This window comes from Nanorana parkeri, unplaced genomic scaffold (genome assembly GCF_000935625.1).
Source record: "Nanorana parkeri isolate BGI_ZX_2015 unplaced genomic scaffold, ASM93562v1 scaffold991, whole genome shotgun sequence".
In the NCBI taxonomy this organism is placed as follows: Eukaryota; Metazoa; Chordata; class Amphibia; order Anura; family Dicroglossidae; genus Nanorana; species Nanorana parkeri.
The window spans coordinates 82,099-88,559 of NW_017307259.1; positions in this window are offsets into that span (position 1 = coordinate 82,099).

Consider the following 6,461-nt stretch of genomic DNA (forward strand, 5'->3'; position numbering starts at 1 on the left):
TTTTACAATGTGTATAGGAAATTCCCTCCTAGCATTATACAAACAATCGTTTCCAGATTACATCTCAGGACTCTAGGTGTATTTGGCTTGTCGCTTCCCCTTTAAATCAAGCTTTCTAGTTCAGGTTAGAACAAGAAGTAAACCGTTGACTTGCTTCTGTAGGCGTACCCCCTAATTTGTCTGTCCTGCTTATTATAAACACAAATCCAGAAATGTTACAGATCTAAGAAATATGGGAAACATTCAATCACAAAGTGGTCTATGGGACTTACCTCCTTGAAGATTTCTGCTCTGACCCCAAGGTCCAAATCCTGTTATTGGGAAAATTAACATAATTAAAATGAAGTATTTCCAGGCAACTGATTTAATATTAAATGTCTATGTGTAAAACATTTCCTTGTTTCTTCTTTGTGTGACCCCTGGGATATACACCGATCAGCCATAGTATTGTGACCACCCGCCTAAAGGAAGGCCCCCCCCTATTCCTGACCCATCAGGGCATGGAATCCACCAGACCTCTGAAGGTGTGCTGTGGTATCTGGATGAACCCTCCAATATTGAGTAGGTCCCCCTTTTCCTGACCCGTCCAGCCATGGACTCCACTAGACCTGAAGGTGTCCTGTGGAATCTGGATGACCCCCCCCCAAATACTGAGTAGGTCCCCTTTTCCTAACCGATCCAGGCATGGCCTCCACTAGACCTCTGGAGGTATGCTGCGGTATCTGGATGAACCCTCCAATATTGAGTAGGTCCCCCTTTTCCTGACCCGTCCAGCCATGGACTCCACTAGACCTGAAGGTGTCCTGTGGAATCTGGATGACCCCCCCCCAAATACTGAGTAGGTCCCCTTTTCCTAACCGATCCAGGCATGGCCTCCACTAGACCTCTGGAGGTATGCTGCGAATGCTGTGGTATCTGGCACCAAGCCGTCAGTAGCAGATCCTTGAAGTCCTGTAAGTTGTGAGGTGATCGGCCCCCATGGATCGTACATGCTTTTCCAGCACATCCCACAGATGATGGATTGAGATCTGGAGAATTTGGAGGCCAAGTCAACACCTCAAACTCGTTGTTGTGTTCCTCAAACCATACTAGAACCATTGTTGCAGTGTGGCAGGGCGCATTATCCTGCTGAAAGAGGCCACTGCCATCAGGGAACACCACCATGGAGTGGTGTACTTGGTCAGTAACAATGTTTAGGTCAGTGGTACAAGGCAAAGCAAAATCCACATGAATGGCAGGACCCGAGATTTCCCAGCAGAACATTACCCAAAGCATCACACTGCCTCCGCCGGCTTGTCTTCTTCCCATAGTGCATCCTGGTGTCATCTCTTCCCCAGGTAAGTGACACACACCCGGCCATACACGATTATCAGACCAGGCCACCATCTTCCATTGCTCCGTGGTCAACTTTTGATGCTCACGTGCCTATTTTAGGTGTCTTTGGTGGTGGGCAGGGGTCAGGATGGGCACCCTGACAGGTCTTTGGCTACGAAGCCCCATACACAACAAACTTGACTGTGTGTCCAGACACCTTTCTATCAGAACCAACATTACATTTTTTAGCAATTTGATCTCCAGAAGCTCTTCTATTGGATCGGACTTTGCTCTCCACAAACATCAATTAGCCTTTCCTTCCTTGGAGCACTGCAGACCGGGGACATCTCACAAGAGCTGCAGTTTTGGAGTTGCTCTGACCCAGTCATTCAGTCATCACAATTTGGTCCTTGTCAAAGTCCCTCAAATCCTCACGCTTGCCCATTTTTTCTGCTTACAACACATCAACTTCAGGGACAGAATGTTCACTTCCTTCCTAATATATTCCCCCCCCTTCCCGGGGCCATTTTAAAAATTCCCCCCCCCCTTCCCGGGGCCATTTTAAAAATTCCCCCCCCCCTTCCCGGGGCCATTTTAAAAATTCCCCCCCCCCTTCCCGGGGCCATTTTAAAAATTCCCCCCCCCCTTCCCGGGGCCATTTTAAAAATTCCCCCCCCCCTTCCCGGGGCCATTTTAAAAATTCCCCCCCCCCTTCCCGGGGCCATTTTAAAAATTCCCCCCCCCCTTCCCGGGGCCATTTTAAAAATTCCCCCCCCCCTTCCCGGGGCCATTTTAAAAATTCCCCCCCCCCTTCCCGGGGCCATTTTAAAAATTCCCCCCCCCCTTCCCGGGGCCATTTTAAAAATTCCCCCCCCCCTTCCCGGGGCCATTTTAAAAATTCCCCCCCCCCTTCCCGGGGCCATTTTAAAAATTCCCCCCCCCCTTCCCGGGGCCATTTTAAAAATTCCCCCCCCCCTTCCCGGGGCCATTTTAAAAATTCCCCCCCCCCTTCCCGGGGCCATTTTAAAAATTCCCCCCCCCCTTCCCGGGGCCATTTTAAAAATTCCCCCCCCCCTTCCCGGGGCCATTTTAAAAATTCCCCCCCCCCTTCCCGGGGCCATTTTAAAAATTCCCCCCCCCCTTCCCGGGGCCATTTTAAAAATTCCCCCCCCCCTTCCCGGGGCCATTTTAAAAATTCCCCCCCCCCTTCCCGGGGCCATTTTAAAAATTCCCCCCCCCCTTCCCGGGGCCATTTTAAAAATTCCCCCCCCCCTTCCCGGGGCCATTTTAAAAATTCCCCCCCCCCTTCCCGGGGCCATTTTAAAAATTCCCCCCCCCCTTCCCGGGGCCATTTTAAAAATTCCCCCCCCCCTTCCCGGGGCCATTTTAAAAATTCCCCCCCCCCTTCCCGGGGCCATTTTAAAAATTCCCCCCCCCCTTCCCGGGGCCATTTTAAAAATTCCCCCCCCCCTTCCCGGGGCCATTTTAAAAATTCCCCCCCCCCTTCCCGGGGCCATTTTAAAAATTCCCCCCCCCCTTCCCGGGGCCATTTTAAAAATTCCCCCCCCCCTTCCCGGGGCCATTTTAAAAATTCCCCCCCCCCTTCCCGGGGCCATTTTAAAAATTCCCCCCCCCCTTCCCGGGGCCATTTTAAAAATTCCCCCCCCCCTTCCCGGGGCCATTTTAAAAATTCCCCCCCCCCTTCCCGGGGCCATTTTAAAAATTCCCCCCCCCCTTCCCGGGGCCATTTTAAAAATTCCCCCCCCCCTTCCCGGGGCCATTTTAAAAATTCCCCCCCCCCTTCCCGGGGCCATTTTAAAAATTCCCCCCCCCCTTCCCGGGGCCATTTTAAAAATTCCCCCCCCCCTTCCCGGGGCCATTTTAAAAATTCCCCCCCCCCTTCCCGGGGCCATTTTAAAAATTCCCCCCCCCCTTCCCGGGGCCATTTTAAAAATTCCCCCCCCCCTTCCCGGGGCCATTTTAAAAATTCCCCCCCCCCTTCCCGGGGCCATTTTAAAAATTCCCCCCCCCCTTCCCGGGGCCATTTTAAAAATTCCCCCCCCCCTTCCCGGGGCCATTTTAAAAATTCCCCCCCCCCTTCCCGGGGCCATTTTAAAAATTCCCCCCCCCCTTCCCGGGGCCATTTTAAAAATTCCCCCCCCCCTTCCCGGGGCCATTTTAAAAATTCCCCCCCCCCTTCCCGGGGCCATTTTAAAAATTCCCCCCCCCCTTCCCGGGGCCATTTTAAAAATTCCCCCCCCCCTTCCCGGGGCCATTTTAAAAATTCCCCCCCCCCTTCCCGGGGCCATTTTAAAAATTCCCCCCCCCCTTCCCGGGGCCATTTTAAAAATTCCCCCCCCCCTTCCCGGGGCCATTTTAAAAATTCCCCCCCCCCTTCCCGGGGCCATTTTAAAAATTCCCCCCCCCCTTCCCGGGGCCATTTTAAAAATTCCCCCCCCCCTTCCCGGGGCCATTTTAAAAATTCCCCCCCCCCTTCCCGGGGCCATTTTAAAAATTCCCCCCCCCCTTCCCGGGGCCATTTTAAAAATTCCCCCCCCCCTTCCCGGGGCCATTTTAAAAATTCCCCCCCCCCTTCCCGGGGCCATTTTAAAAATTCCCCCCCCCCTTCCCGGGGCCATTTTAAAAATTCCCCCCCCCCTTCCCGGGGCCATTTTAAAAATTCCCCCCCCCCTTCCCGGGGCCATTTTAAAAATTCCCCCCCCCCTTCCCGGGGCCATTTTAAAAATTCCCCCCCCCCTTCCCGGGGCCATTTTAAAAATTCCCCCCCCCCTTCCCGGGGCCATTTTAAAAATTCCCCCCCCCCTTCCCGGGGCCATTTTAAAAATTCCCCCCCCCCTTCCCGGGGCCATTTTAAAAATTCCCCCCCCCCTTCCCGGGGCCATTTTAAAAATTCCCCCCCCCCTTCCCGGGGCCATTTTAAAAATTCCCCCCCCCCTTCCCGGGGCCATTTTAAAAATTCCCCCCCCCCTTCCCGGGGCCATTTTAAAAATTCCCCCCCCCCTTCCCGGGGCCATTTTAAAAATTCCCCCCCCCCTTCCCGGGGCCATTTTAAAAATTCCCCCCCCCCTTCCCGGGGCCATTTTAAAAATTCCCCCCCCCCTTCCCGGGGCCATTTTAAAAATTCCCCCCCCCCTTCCCGGGGCCATTTTAAAAATTCCCCCCCCCCTTCCCGGGGCCATTTTAAAAATTCCCCCCCCCCTTCCCGGGGCCATTTTAAAAATTCCCCCCCCCCTTCCCGGGGCCATTTTAAAAATTCCCCCCCCCCTTCCCGGGGCCATTTTAAAAATTCCCCCCCCCCTTCCCGGGGCCATTTTAAAAATTCCCCCCCCCCTTCCCGGGGCCATTTTAAAAATTCCCCCCCCCCTTCCCGGGGCCATTTTAAAAATTCCCCCCCCCCTTCCCGGGGCCATTTTAAAAATTCCCCCCCCCCTTCCCGGGGCCATTTTAAAAATTCCCCCCCCCCTTCCCGGGGCCATTTTAAAAATTCCCCCCCCCCTTCCCGGGGCCATTTTAAAAATTCCCCCCCCCCTTCCCGGGGCCATTTTAAAAATTCCCCCCCCCCTTCCCGGGGCCATTTTAAAAATTCCCCCCCCCCTTCCCGGGGCCATTTTAAAAATTCCCCCCCCCCTTCCCGGGGCCATTTTAAAAATTCCCCCCCCCCTTCCCGGGGCCATTTTAAAAATTCCCCCCCCCCTTCCCGGGGCCATTTTAAAAATTCCCCCCCCCCTTCCCGGGGCCATTTTAAAAATTCCCCCCCCCCTTCCCGGGGCCATTTTAAAAATTCCCCCCCCCCTTCCCGGGGCCATTTTAAAAATTCCCCCCCCCCTTCCCGGGGCCATTTTAAAAATTCCCCCCCCCCTTCCCGGGGCCATTTTAAAAATTCCCCCCCCCCTTCCCGGGGCCATTTTAAAAATTCCCCCCCCCCTTCCCGGGGCCATTTTAAAAATTCCCCCCCCCCTTCCCGGGGCCATTTTAAAAATTCCCCCCCCCCTTCCCGGGTCCATTGTAATATATCCCCCCACTTCCAGGTGTCATTGTAATATATCGCCTACACTTCCAGGTGCCATTTGTACAATTTGCAGCTGAGGCCCATAGAGGTGAACGCAGAGTGACGGTCGCTGACATTGAGACTTCACCGCTCAGGTCTAAAACGCTGCATAAAAAGCAACGGTGTCCTTGGCGGGAAAAAAACACACACCAATGTGGCAGAACCCTGTAAGGATAGTGCAATGCATTATGGGGTGTGGCCCATAATGCATTGCATGACCCCTGGTGATCTACTTCACCTTGTTCTTCTTTCCCCCGTACAAGGATAATCATGTGATTGATAATTCCGCTCCATGCCGGACAGCTCTAATCTTTTTAGAGTTATAACAATACTCACCATCCGGTGTCGGAGGCCCTGCATGCGCCCCAAACCAGTTTCCATAGAAACATAAGCATTGGGATGCCCTGATCAGCTTGGTGGCTGCTTACTGTAGCCCCGCAGACTGTAATTGAATCCCATAAGAGGCAGAAATAAATCACAGGAGCTACAAGGTGCAGACGCCAAGCTGAAGAAAACGCCCCAGTGCTGGCGTTTCTATGGAAACCGGGTCGCTGAATGTTGGGTCAGCGTACAGCGGCTCCGGAGTCACAAGGTGTTCTTTAACTTTAATAAAGATTAGAGAGGCCCAGGAGGGGGCAGATTTTATGTCTCTTCATATACTTATCCTTCATACTACACCCTATGGGGGCAGACTGCCCTCTCCAGTAACAGCTCCCACTTCCTGTATTCCTCTCATACTACACTGCTGCCCCAGTCAGAGCTACACATGCCCGCCCCCCTGATCAGCAATCACCCCCCTCTTCAGCTCCCTTCCCCATCCTCACCCTTATTACCGCCATCCATGTCCACAGCACGGGGGAACAACTTCCAGAGCAGTTACTGCGCCGGCGCACTGCACACCTCGCGCACGCGTATGCCCATTGGTCGGCTCGGCACCAGTAGCCAGCGTAAACTGAAAGCTCGAGCGCCATTGGTTCCCCGGACAGGATGTGACGTCTTAGAGCTGCGCGAAGCTCCGTCGGCCATGTCTAGTGTGGGCTGTGAAGGAGACGGGCTTGGCTCGGGGTTGTGCTGAGGA